We start from the raw sequence: 14,742 nt of genomic DNA, 5'->3' as shown, positions 1-14,742 counted from the left end.
GCCTAAGAATACTGGAGTGGGTAGCCTATCCCTTCTCCAGCAGATCTTCCCAACCCAGGGATAGACCTGGGGTCTCCTCCACTGCAGGCAGATTCTTTACCAACTGAGCTATCAGGGAAGCCCATGGTGGTTTTACCTGTTACTGATTTAATCCATTTTTGCTTTCTACCAACCCTGCTGCTTGTGTGTTAGAGGGAAGATGGAACTTCCATTCAATGTCATGTTCTTTTATCCAGTCTTGAATGTTTGAAATGTGACCCCAATCACTGTGTATTCAATGAGAGTATCCATACATGGTACTCAGTGTCCCTAATCCCCTAATGGTGGCAGCCTGCTTTGCATGGCAACAGGGGAAGGCTTGAAGCAGTGTCTATGTAAAACAAGGTGTATTTAGAACCCTTACTCTCAGGGAGGAGACCAATGTAATCAATTTGCCAACCCCTCACCGTTGGGAATTCCACTGGATAGCCCCTGACTCCTTGGGCCTTAGGACTTATGAGAATACGCAGAACATGCTGTTACTGAATTAACCAAGTCACTGCATTTCAACGGCAACTTGGCATCCTTGTTAATACATCATTCCATGGAGGCACTGTGGTAACAGTCTTTCTAGGGGCTTCCTCTGCTGTATCTACTGAAGGGTCAGTTGTAAGGGCTCGTACCTGGGCTAGGGCTTCCGCTTCCTGAATCCAAGAGGTGTCGGTGCCTTACGAGCTGAGATGTGGAAGATAGTGAAGATCGTTTCAGGCTCGTGCTGGTGAACCCTGATCATGATCATGATGATGATGACTCATGATCATCCATCCCTCAGCCTCCCGCTGTCTAAGCCACAGCGTTCATCTATTTAAAAACAGCCTTACCATCAGTGTGAAGGATTAATGGCCAGGGCTCATAAGTGATCATCAACCAAACCGCTCTGAGCTCAACTCTTTGGCTGCTGCTGTTTGTTGCTTTTTCCTTCCAGGGGGTGTCATTACGGGGCTGAACAGTGTCTGCAGTCTGTGTGGACGGATGGCTAGGCTAGCTCCATCTACACGCCAGGCATCAGTGGGAATTTCCCCATTCTCTCTTTCTCGGCTGCAGGGGCTCCCATAGGCACAGGAGTGGGGGCTTCTGGAGGACAATATATTCTACAGTGACGATCCCCAACCTTTTTGGCATCAGGGACTGGTTTCATGGAAGACAGTTTTTCCATGAAAAACCGGGGGTCTGGGGGGATGGTTTTGGTTTCGCTTGCCACTCACTTCTTGCTGTGTGGATCGGTTTGAAACATGTCACAGGTCGGTTCTGGTCCATTTCCTGAGGACCCCGTTCTACAGGGCCTAACAGCACCAGTACTTTTAGAGGCAGTGGACTGCGGGACAGGCTGCTCCTCTGCTGCAAATAGGCAGGCCACTCAGTCAGAGTGGAGGTTTGCATCTCGGCAGAGGTGGGTTGATGGATAGGAATGGACGTTCTTACCATGATACACTGCTCTACCTGGAGGAGTGCCGTGTACACGGTAGGAGCTGCCAGTACAGCGGTGTATCAGCTTCCTGCCCACTTTTGGAGCTGGAGCCAAAACCCTATTGGTACTCTCTCCCTTTGCGTCTCTGCCCCAGTGCCCTCTGCATCCCTTCCAGAGTCACAGGCGCATCAGACTCAAATGGTAGCCATGCTTCGGAGATGCCCAGAGCTTTAATCTGCTTCACTCGTAGTTTTGCCTCTCAAAGGCAGCTTGCCGCTTTGATCTCCCGGCCCATATGTGCTCTTTCTGTACCAGGTGGTACAAGGGATGGAGATACTGTGCCAGGTGGGGAATAAAATCCTCCTAAAATCAAAGTCCCTTCAAAGACTTGCATCTCTTTCACGCTCTGAGGGGTTGATAGACTTTCATCTTCTCAATCACAGGTTCCAGGGCAACACCCTCTTAACCAAATGATTCCCTGAAACTTGGTGGCGGTGCCTGGGCCTGGAATTTTCTGTGGGCCCACTTCCCAGCCTCTCCCTCACAGATGTTCCAGCAAAACCTGCAGTGCGTACAGCAGAGGCAAGTCTTCACATGTTAACATTATTTCATCAATGTAACGGGTTCATTGTATTGAATTGAGGAAGGAGGTAACAGGTCTTGGGTTATAATCCCATGGCATAAAATGGGGCTCTGCTGGTAACCTTGGAGAAGCACTTGAAAGGTCCATTCTTGCACCCTCTCTTGTAAAGGCAAATTGATCTGTGACTCAGTGGCCAAGTATTTGCTGAGCCCAACCCAGTATGGCTTTTGCCTCGGACTAAGGCCAGGGTATCTAAGATGGTGACAGTGATGGTATAGCCACATGAATGGGGGACATTACCTTGTTCAGCTGTCAGTGGTCCACTCATGATGGACCGAGCCATCTGATTTTCTTATCAGCCATACTAGGCCAATAGTTCACTTGAGATTTCCTCCACGTATGCCTTTTTCCTAAAATCCATTTCTTCTACCCCCTGGCCAGCTTGCCAATTATTGGTTTGCAGACCTGGGAGCTTCCTAGGTGTAATCCAAAACTGGCCCCCATACTTGGAGGGCAGAGAGAGATGGAAGAAAGAGGGAAACCCCTTTAGATTGGTGGCAGGTTTAATAAGCAAGGGAACTTATGTATGAGGCTTGTTTGGCATGGTGCAAGATGGGTAGATCCCTGCACTCGTCCTCCAGAATCATAAACTTTATAGGAAGTCTTAACAGGGCTCAGTCACGTAGACAGTCCAGCTGGTCTCCACAATACATCACTGTCTCAGGCTGTGTCCTGGGGAAGCCTCAGGTGTGTGGAAGGCAAGTGGAAGATACGCTCCAAGGGCAGAGGATGGGTGAGGAGCCCAGGTCCAGCTGGTGGGTCAACTTGCAATCACATTCTCTCAATAACCTCCCCCGACAGATGCACTAAGCACCTGCTAGTCAAGGAAATGACTCTGTGGACAAATTTGCACCAGGCAAAAGGATGGAGAAATTGCCCTGTGATCGAGCCAACTCCCTCTCCCCATTCCCTTACCCTGGGTGCCTGGCTCAGCCTCCTAACTCCACTTTTGCTCCACCTGGTTGGAACCAAGCTACTGAACGATTGACACAGCCTTAAACTTGACTCCTTGAAAGTGAGTCAAGGAGAGAATTAAGTAGCAATTCTAAGAGACAAAAACATTAAGAAATATTGCCTCAGACTAAAAAATTGCCCCCAGATTTTTCTCAAGTGCAGCGGAAATGAAAGCAGAAAATTGCTCTGTGCCATTTCTGGGGCCCACTGCTATTAGAGACAGATGATAAACCTCACCAAATTGGCGCACCACGCAACGGGCTGGAGCAGACCGACGTAGCTTGCCCTTTTTAAACAGAGCTAACATGGCAACAAGCTGATTGCAGCTAAATCAAAGCCTGCCACTGAGCTCTCTTTCTGGAGGCCACCAGTTGAAAGGAGTAAATATAAATACGTATGTGAGAGCTGCTCATTTTCCTTTAGTTAGAGCCCTCCAAAAAGGGGCAAAAAAGAACTAAGCAGCTTAAACGTCCTCCTGCTTCATCATTTCAGATGTGGTCTCTGAATACCTAATTTTAAGGCAGATTTGGGGTTTCAGAATCTCCCTACAAGGTCCACTGCCTGAGTTTTAACCTTAGCTCCAGGGTTGTTAGCTGAGTAATCTAAGCAGCTACCTTCTTTCCCTGTTCTCAGTTTGAAGGCGAAGATTTATTTTATTGGTTTGTATTACTCTCCGTCCCTCCATTCCTGCGAACAGAGTTAGCTTTTTGCCTCTTTTGTTTTTGGCAGTTGCATCTCCATTGGTAAATGTGAGAAATAGATTGAGAGGAAGAATGACGGAGATTTGAGAGGGAAAATGAGAGAGCACAATAAAGAGCCTAAAGTGGAATAATAAAGAGATGAAAGAGAAAGGGGAGGATGACAGGGACTGGGGGGTTTGGCAAAGTCCCATGAGAGGGTTTGGAGTGGCCACAAAGTTCCCGAGAATAGAAAATTGGTGGTGGGAAGTTTGAGAGGCGACTGTAAGTTAGGAATTTGATCCCTTTAAATATATTTTTAAGGAGATGCATGTAAAGAATGGATTCCCTTGATAATTCCTGAGTTTGGTTTTATGGCTAGGTGCAAAGAGGCTGGACCATGGTTTAAATTCAGGTTATACAAACATGAATTTGTTTTGATTTCATAGTGTTAAAGCATAGGTACAGATATTTTAACTTTATATGTGATAATTCTGATATTCTGAGAGTTATATATAAATTATTCAATGAGATTATTAGGTAGGGGAGTCAGATTTTGAAACCAGGTCTATCTAAATATCAGCCCCTATTCCTTTCCATATCATGTTTCCAAGACACCTGGATTCTGAATGGAGGTATATGACAGAAATAAGTGATTGTTTTCAGTAACAGCAATTGTTGCATGAGGAAGCTTTTTGCCTTGTTAAACAGTTGGAAGGCACAGGTTCAGCTGATGGCCATAACTGGGTCAGATATTCATCAGTACACACATTCATTCAACCAGCAACATTTGTTGTATGTGACACATACTGTAAGGAGCTGGGAAACAAATATAAATAAAAAACAGGTGCAATCGCTGTTCCCATGAAGCTTACAGCTCCAGTGGGGAGATTGGCATTCATCTACTCATAAATTCATAAGTACGTATAGATGTTTGCTCCTTCGAAGAAAAGCTATGACAAACCTAGACAGCATATTAAAAAGCAGAGACATCACTTTACTGACAAAAGTCCATATAGTCAAAGCTATGATTTTTCTAATAGTCATGTTCGGATGTGATAGTTGGACCATGAAGAAGGCTGAGTGCTGAAGAATTGATGCTTTTAAACTGTGGTGCTGGGGAAGACTCTTCAGCGTCCCTTGGATTGCAAGGAGATCAAACCAATCAACCTTGAATATTCATTGGAAGGACTGATGCTGAAGCTGAAACTCCAATAGTTTGGCCACTTCAAGTGAAGAGCCAATTCACTGGAAAAGACCCTGCTGCTGGGAAATACTGAGGGCAAGAGGAGAAGGGAGTGACAGAGGATAAGATGGTTGGATGGCATCATTGACTCAGTGGGCATGAGTTTGAGCAAACTCAGGGAAATAGTGAAGGATAGGGAAGACTGGCGTGCGGCAGTTCATGGGGTCACAGATAATCAGACATGACCTGGCGACTGAACAACAACAACAAATAGACCAAGGTATTTGAAAGAAAGAAATATGGTTTTCCAAAAGCCTGTACTGAGGTAACCTATGATTGAGAATCAGAGAAAACCATGAGGATGTGCCTTCGGACCTTTTCAATCTGGAATGCTGCTGCATCTCTTTTGTTCAAAATATCCATTAACTGTTCACTTTGTTTACTGTATTCAGAGCTTAGAATAATGTCTGGTAAAGGCCCTGCATTGTAAAACTTACATTTTGGTAGAGGAGATGAACAATAAACAGATAAACCAACATATGACGTATTTTCAGGTGGTGACAAGGGAGATGGAGGAAAATAAGAGGAAGAGTAACAAATGGTGTTATCTTTCAATAGGATGTGGGATAAAACATCTGAGAAAGTGACATTGAAGGAGAGACCTGAACAAAGGCTGGGACTGACCCATGTAACACAGAGGACAACAACATCTCACATCAAAGAAACCTAAAGTAAAGCACAGGTGTATTCTTGTGCTTTGTATAAGACAGGTGTATTCTTAGTGTGGTCAAGTAACAGGGAAGCAAGGGACAAGGGGCGGATTGAGGGAAAGCTATAGGAAACACCGTAGGAGAGATGATCAAGGGTCACTTTGTAGACCTTGGTAAAGATTTCAGATCATAATATAATGGGAAATATTTGGGTACTTTTGAGCAAGGAAGTTACCTGCTCATATATATCTTTTTTCTTTAATGGATCAGAGCAGTTTATTGTTGCAAACACATATATGATTTCTTCCCTTTCTTTTTCTTTGGGGTGTTGTTAATTTTTTTAAAATTTATTTTTGTTTTTTTTTTAAATTTATTTTTAGTTGGGGAAAATTGCTTCACAGTGTTGTGTTGGTTTCTGCTATATCATATACATTATTTTTCCTGTGGTCATGTATGGATGTGAGAGTTGGACTGTGAAGAAGGCTGAGCGCCGAAGAATTGATGCTTTTTAACTGTGGTGTTGGAGAAGACTCTTGAGAGTCCCTTGGACTGCAAGGAGATCCAAGCAGTCCATTCTGAAGGAGATCAGCCCTGGGATTTCTTTGGAAGGAATGATGCTAAAGCTGGAACTCCAGTACTTTGGCCACCTCATGCGAAGAGTTGACTCATTGGAAAAGACTCTGATGCTGGGAGGGATTGGGGGCAGGAGGAGAAGGGGAAAACAGAGGATGAGATGGCTGGATGGCATCACTGACTCGATGGAGGTGAGTCTGAGTGAATTCCGGGAGTTGGTGATGGACAGGGAGGCCTGCCGTGCTGCGATTCATGGGGTTGCAAGGAGTCGGACACGACTGAGTGACTGATCTGATCTGATCTGATACATCTTTTTTGGTTGCTTTTCAGGGGCGGTTATTTGTTTATTTCTGGCTGTTCTGGGTCTTTGTTGCTGCCCATGGGCTTTCTCTAACTGCAGCGAGTGGGAGCTACTCTATGGTTGTGGTGCACAGGCTCTCATTCCGGTGTGGAGCTTCTCTTGTTGTGGAGCATAGGCTCTAGTGTGCAGGCTCAGCAATTGTGCCCAGAGGCTTAGTTGCCTCAAGGCATGTGGAATCTTCCCCGGTTCTCCGGAGTCGAACCCATGTCCCCTGCATTGGCAGGTGGATTCTTAACTACTGGGCCACCAGGGAAGTCCTCCATAGATATCTATACGCATTCATATATATGTGTGTGTATATATATCAGTACACATATCTTAGATGTATCTCCTAGGAATAAAGGTGACTGTTTCCATCACTGGGCACACTCTGTCAATTGGCATAAATCAAAATGTCTTAGATCAAATTCGTACCCCTCCGGCATTATGTGAATGATAAAGGGAAGGGATCTCATTTTGTCATTTTCCTTTCAAATATCAAGTTGTATTAAAGAAAACATTTTTCTCAATCACAGGTGCAGATGGGAAGAGTGAGTGACATCTTGATGTCCTCTCTTTGATAAGTCTTCTCCCTTGGCAGCTTCCAGTGTACTTTTAGGAACAACCTTCCATTTATCTTTTACAGGGTAGATCTGTGTCTTGGAGCCAGCAGAGCTACATTTAAAAGTATGCTTCCCGCTTGAGACTCTCAGAGGAGCAACAAAGCAAAGAACAGAACATTGCCCTGAATGTTTGGAGAACTCAGATGGAGGCTAAGCCATCAAATGTAGCTGTCATTATCACAAGCCCTTGCATTTAAGTTTCCAAAACACTTCTTACATTCACTCATTCATTTGATCTTTGTAACAATCCAGTGTAATCATCTGGGCAAGAATATATACTCCAATTTTACTGATAAAAAAGTAAAGTAAGGCTTAAAAGAGGTGAAATAAATGACTGGAAATGATGGCACATGCATACATTTGTGGACAAAATTGTACATGTCAGTGATGGGCACAGAGTAAGATCTCAGTAATTTTAATATCCTTGTCCTATCAGCCATGCTATATACATTAACATATGAATTGTTGAGGTCTCACTGGCCAGTGTTTAGTGATTTAAGAGGACTTAGTCTTTTGTATTCTCTTTGGTTGTTATGCTTCAGTCTCTATAATTTCAGCAGCCCGCTGACAGAGAATTACTTATATTCAGGATATTTCAACAGAACCTCTGTTCCTGAGACCTCGTGTTTTCTGGGTTGCCCATGGCTGCATTCCAGGTGGCAGTCTGTGAAGTGAAGAAGCTCTTGGAAAAGCTAGAACTGCTGTCAATGACGAACTCCCAGAGTTCCCAGCATTGCTGTGCTTCTCCATAGGAATGGCGATGCTGGTTCCTAAAGCATTAAGACATCCTGGGAACCTTCACAGAATCTCTGTGTAGAATATAGCCAACACCAAAATCAAGCTTCAAATATTTTAAACTCTATGTATATTCTTTTAAAAAATATGGTTTAATTATACGTGAAAGGCAAAATTTCTTAGCACACTAAATAGAATGAATACTTGTTGAAGGCTTGAGGCTTTTTGGAGCTTTTATTTGAAGGGGATGGGGGGGAAGTTTAAACTTTGAGGCTACTCAGATTTCAAACTTTCTATTTAGAATAAGCTCCCTATTGTATATAGTGTAGGGGTACTTTCCATTTCTGAAACTCAAGGGTAATTGGGTAGAGTTGAGGGGATCGTTCTTTCCTCACCCGTGTATCCAGAATGCCATTTTATGGGATTTATTATTAACAAAGACTCTTTCTCCTTGTCTTCCTCCTCTCCCGCTCTCCTCCCATTTCCTCTTTTGCCTCCTCCTTCCTTCTCTTCCTTCCCTGCCTTTTTTTTGTGGTCCACACCCTGCGGCATGTGGGATCCTTGTTCCCTGACCAGGGATCAAGCCTGAACCCCCTGCAGTGGGAGCACAGAGTCTTAACCAATGGACCACCAGGAAGTCCCCTCCCTTCCCTTCCTTTTCTCTCTCCTCTTTCCTGCTTTTTTGTCTTTAATACTGAGGGAGTTATCCAAATAGTAGAGAATAGTGTCGAATTCCATAGTTATAGCAGCAGAGTCAAGAGTCATTTGTAGTGACACCAGCTGTCTGGCGGCTGTTCTGGTTCCATGTCAGTGGTGATCCTCAGACTCATCCTACAAAATGACCTGGACTGTGTTTTATGTTGGTGTTTCTAGGTGGTGCTAGTGGTAAAGAGCCTGCCTGCCAATGTAGGAGATGTAAGAGATGGGGGTTTGATCCCTGGGTTGGGAAGAGCCCCTGGAGAAGGAAATGGCAATCTGCTCCAGTTTTCTTGACAGGAGAAGCCCATGGACAGAGGAGCTTGGTGGGCTACAGTCCAGGGGGGTCTCAAAGAGTCCAACACGTCCCTTGGTTGGCGTCCCTTGGTTCCTGCTCATTTTCCTAGCTCTATTCTCTGCTTAATGTTGATTTTATGAAGTTTAGTATATCCTTTCAACAAGGTCTTTTTTTGTGCATAAATTAGAATAGGTTCCTATTACATATAATAAAAACCAGACCAGTAGATTGAGTAACAGCAGTTTCTGTACTTACCTGTCCTTATTTGACTCATTCTATAAGAACTGATTTAAATTCCAGCTCAAGTATAGCCCACCATGACTATTTCACTTCTTCATAGGTTTTTGTGCTTTTGGAGTGTGTGTATGTGTGTGTGTGTGTGTGGTGGTTGGGGGGGGGGTCCTATACCACTTACATTTTATCATGTTATACCTGGTAATTTTTTCTAACTGAACTAAAGCTAATTTATTTCAAGTTCATAATTCCATCAAAAGTTCCTCAAGGGCAGATTCTTTATCTACCCCACCCACTCTGATTTTCCTCCCTTTCCTCTCTCCCTGGTAGAACCAGGTATGAGACAGCACATCAAAGTTTTGAAGGTCAGAAAATACTTGTTTTTCTTTAATTGATGTATATCTTAGTGCTCTGTAGATTGAAAAAGATTAAACCAAGCCTTGCAACCTGTGTTGGAAAAGCCCATGTCTGTGTTTGTAGCTCATCCAAACAAGAACAGCATACTAGTGGGTTTGAACATGAACTCTAGAGGAGACAGACCTGGATATGACCTTGGAAGGCTTAAACTTTTTCTAGCTGTATAACCATGGTGGTGGTGGTGGTGGTTTTTTTCGCTAAATCATGTCCGACTCTTGTGACCCCATGGACTGTAGCCTGCTAGGCTCCTCTGTCCATGGGATTCTCTAGGCAAGAATACTACAGTGGATTGCCATTTCCTTCTCCATAGACTGGCTTAAATTGGCTTACTTATAAATGGTTTGAACAACCCTTTCTTTCCAGGGTAGAAAAGAGGATTAAGAAAAGTAATAATAAAGAGAGCTCAATAAAGTTTGAGTGTATTCACTCTCAGTCTCTTGTGGCTTATCAGAATAATGAGTGCATAGAATGAGTTAATGTAAGTACAATATTAAAAGTGAGGGAGGTGAAAATTCCACTGTCCTTAAGCCCTTATTATCTATTGAAAGTAAGCATTTCTGGGGTCCTTCAGGTAGAATGTTGACAAGCTAGTACATTTTCAGGGACGAGGAACCAGGATGTTGGAGGTTTTCCTGTGGAGGGTGAGTCTTTATCTGTGTTGCCCTGGATGTAAGGTCTGGAAACAATGGATTCTGTCTGAGTACAGTGAAGAAGACTGCAGTCTGACATTAGGAAACACTTTACTGTGTGATTGTGGGAACACCGAATGGCAACTGGAGATGCTTAGTTAGAAACTGCATTAACACTTGGCCAGTGTCTGGTGGGGAGGACTGAGCAGCTGAAAAGTAGGTTGCATTAAATTATCCTTACAGATTCCTTCCACAGTCTCTCTAGTTCTCCTTACGGCTGTTCATCATCTAGAGAAAACAGTTCCCAAGAATCCTAAAATCCTTATGTGCCAGCATACCTCTGGAAGTGCTCCAGCACCAATATTCCAGATGTCTCTCCTTTACTTCTAGCAACATTTCCCAAACTTTTCTGATTACATCCAGTCGTGGGTCAAGGAAGCTTGTTTGAATTATTCTACAGTGTCTTGTCCTCCCCTTCTTCTCTCAACCACATCCATTTACACAGTGATGGGCTCAAAATGCAGCCTGCAGCTCAGAGCAGTGGGCTGTACTTGCTTGTTTTACTGGCATCACTATGCATCACCGCGGAGTCTGCTATTGTGCCTGTTCAGGGCATTTTGTGAAAATTGCCAGTGAAATGGCTTGCACATCTGCTGGTGTCAACCTTTAACATGATGGAAGAAAAATTATGGAAGTACTAGAGATGCTTATTACTGTACAGTTTGAGCTGTCTATGGATGTGGCCAATTACCTAAAGCTTCCTTGTAGAGATGCTTTCTGATTCTGCTAAAGCTACCTGCACTCTAAAGCAGCCTCACATAATTGCTAATTTCCTCCTTCACTCCTCAGGATCAGACTCTCTTTGCCCATTGACAGTGGGCACAAGGAAAGGAACTCACGATCATTGGACACTGCTTTGGTGTTTTACATTGGTTATCAAATTCTGAGCTTACTGTTGTAAGCCAGAAGCCACCCAGATAGAGTGGCTCTGTGATTCTCATTTTATAGAAGAGAAAACCGAATATCAAGGAGTTCAATAAGTTGTCAAAGACACAGATCTAGTCAACAGTTGGAGATGAGTTAATGAACTTTATGATTAAACTTATAGGAGTCAATTTTGCTTGCCACTAGGAATCCCAATCCAGGAATCAAGTCCTCTTTAAACCAAAGCTTATACCCAATCATCGGCTCAACCTCATCACCTCTCTTTGAGACGAACCTAGTAGATGAGTCAGCCTGCTTAAAAAGATCTGAAGAGAGATACTCTTGTTCCCGAGGGCCCTGCTGAGTTATCATTAGTCGGGGAAATAAAAGATTGTGTGTGTGTGTGTGTGTGTGTAGAGTCTGCATGATTTCAAATTCAAGCTCAGTTTCTTCTTCTTTTTTTAAACTATTTATTTGACTGCATCGGGTCTTAGTTGCAGTGCATGGGATAATTTGTTGCTGTGAACGGACTCTCTAGTTGTGACTCTGGGGCTTAGTTCCTCCTAGGCATGTGGGATCTTTGTTTCCTGACCAGGGATCAAACTTGGGTCCCCTGGATTGCGAGGCAGGTTCTTCACCAGTGGACCACCAAGGAAGTCCCCAGGCTTGATTCTAGATTAGCTATTTGAAGTTCAGAGAAATTAAGCAGCATGATCCAGGTTAGCTTTCTCATGTGAATGATGGGCATAATATGCATCTCACCCAGATCACGAAATGAGCCATTTGTTTAAAACACTTCTCACAAAGTAGATGTTAAAAATACTCACTAATGTTGGTGATGGATAGGGAGGCCTGGCCTGCTGCAATTCATGGGGTCGCAAAGAGTTGGACACGACTGAGTGACTGAACTGAACTGAACTGAACTGAATGTTCCTTTCTGTAATGACCTTTAAGAACCTGTGTTTTCCTGGTGTATGCAATATTACAAAGTCAACAAAACTGGGGAATAAAGCCAAGTGAAGTAGGTGCCTTTATTTTTGTTGATCAAAAGTAGGTGGAAAGCTTCAGCCAGTTGAAATCTGTCCACCCGCTTGCAGAGTAGGGGCAGGACTGACAGAAAGTTAAATTCCTCAGATGTGTTGGAGAGAGGGTTAAGCACTGGAAGCAGTTATGTCCCACATCAGTGTTTTTCAAAATGTTCTCAAAAGTTCTCTGGAAAACCTCAGGGGTGTCAGTGAGAGGAGGTGATATGGGGAGGGAGTGGTGCATGACCGATGCTCCATTTGAGCTCTTCATCATCTTTTAAAGTTACTGCTTGAATCATGGTGTCCAAACCAACAGACTCACTGGCCATAGTTGTTTCCTCTTCCTCCTATTTTGTACAAACCAGGGCTTCTGCTTTCCAAGGTACTCATGTCTGTTATGTGTACCATGAAAGGAGCTGTGATTAGTCACTGGTTTCATTCACGATGAGACTCAGGCTTGTGTGGATTCTCCATAGGCAAACTGGCCCCCTCTCCTTATCTCTGGCCTTGGATTCATTCACAAGGGCATCTGCTCCATTTTCCAGCTCTGGTGTTGACTCCTCCTCTCTGCAGATTTGGATGCTGGAGTCTCACAGGAGCTCAGCATGTGAGTTTAAATTCAGATGGTCAGATAACTAAGGAAGTGCTAATAGCTTATGCTCTGGTGAAATATGCTTTTTTTTGTTTTCTGTATATAATTGCTTTTGTATTTTGCTCCCCCTATCCCCAACTGACAATATTTTAATTAAAAGTTGAGGTGCGAGAACATGAGGAAGTTTGTGGAGAAGTGTGCTTGCCTTTTGTTTAATCCTATCACTCCAAAAAACATGCTTTCAGCCCTTTGGTAAGCAAGAAGCGAATTGGAAAGGGAGAAAAAGCCAGACACAATGTGTTTTTGAGTCGTCAGTCCAGGTTCGATACACGGTACTGGATGCTTGGGCCTGGTACACTGGGAGGACCCAGAGGGAGGGTAGGGGAGGGAGGAGGGAGGAGGGTTCAGGATGGGGAACGTGGGTATACCTGTGGCGGATTCATTTTGATATTTGGCAAAACTAATACAATATTGTAAAGTTTAAAAATAAAATAAAATTAAAAAAATATCTTATTTTGTTATTTCTTATTTTTTAAAGACTCATTTCAAATGCCTTTGCTCTCCCAACTCTGTATTATTGCCTCAAAAAATGATCAAGAACGTTGAATCCTTTCATTCTCAAATTATATAAAAATAGACAAATCATATATCTATCCCTCTATTTATGATTTTAAATGGCAAATTCGGCATAAGACCTAGTCTAAATCAAATATGAATTCCAAACCTGAATCCAGTTGATTAAATTAAAATCAAAACTTGTTTATAAAAGCATGCTCCTATCTATATATTACTGCTCATAGGGTTGCAGTGGGAAGAGTGCATTATTTTATTTCTTCCGTCAGATGGGTTTTCTCCATTCACTTCCGCAGAAAAGTAGAAGTTGCAGGTAACGAGAAAATGAATTTATTTCTCTTCTCACTGTTATATAACCTTCCTCACTTTTAGCTGCCCGCTCCCAGTTCTATGTCATCTCTCTCTAATGTGGTCTTCTTCCTGATGTTTTTCCTGAGCTTTATTTCCAAGGGAAGGGAACATGCTCCTAAGCTTCTCCTAGAAGCATAGTTGTTTGTCTTTTGCCACCTTTTCTTTTTCATGATGTAGGGTCAGAAAAGCAGCCTCTAGCCTAGTTTATTGTCCACAAATGATCTTTGCAAACAAGCTGATAAGAGGTGCCAGAGGAAAATAAAGCTATTTTAAGATTTCTCCTTTTTCTGGATATGATATTATTGAAGGCTTATTGGGTTTTGCCATCTTCTATTATGGATACCCTGTAATTCACACAGGAAAAGTTCTTCTAGCATCCACCCTGCCATAGACTGAATGTTTGTGTCCACCCCCACAATTCATATGTTGTCCTTCTCAGTGTAATGGGATTTGGAGGTGGGGCCTTTGGGAGGTGACTAGATCAGGAGAACAGAGCCCGCATAAATGGGATTAGTGCCCTGATACATCTCAGTGTGCCCCTTGCCCCTTCCAGCACGTGAGGACACTGAGATGACCGCTGTCTATGAAACACAATGAGATGACAGCTGTCCCCGTGCGTGTGCGTACTCAGTTGCTCAGTCGTGTCTGACTCTTTGCAACCCCCATGGACTGTAGCCTACCAGGCTCCTCTGTCCCTGGGATCCTCCAGGCAAGAACACTGGTGTAGGTTGCCATTTCCTACTCAAGGGGATCTTCTCAATTAAGAAATCAAACCTGCATCTCCTGCATCTCCTGCATTGGCAGGCGGATTCTTTACCAATGTAAAATGGTAAAGCCCCGGCCTTGGGAAGCCCAACAGCTATCCTCACTACACATCAAATCCACTGGCGCCTTGATCTTAGGTTTCCCAGCCTCTGGAACCTGGGGTGGGGAGTGGGGAGGTGGGGGAAATAGGTGAAGGTGGTCAAAGAGTGTGAACTTCCAGTTGTAAGAAGACTGAGTTCTAGAGATCTAATGTACAGCATGACGACTGTAGGTAACAATATTGTTTATATACTTGAAAATTGCTAAAAGAAGAATGTTCTCACCTCTTCAAAAAAAAAAGTAATCATGTA

The sequence above is a fragment of the Bos indicus x Bos taurus genome, chromosome 18, assembly GCF_003369695.1.
Source record: "Bos indicus x Bos taurus breed Angus x Brahman F1 hybrid chromosome 18, Bos_hybrid_MaternalHap_v2.0, whole genome shotgun sequence".
NCBI lineage: Eukaryota > Metazoa > Chordata > Mammalia > Artiodactyla > Bovidae > Bos > Bos indicus x Bos taurus.
This window is presented reverse-complemented; position numbering follows the sequence as displayed.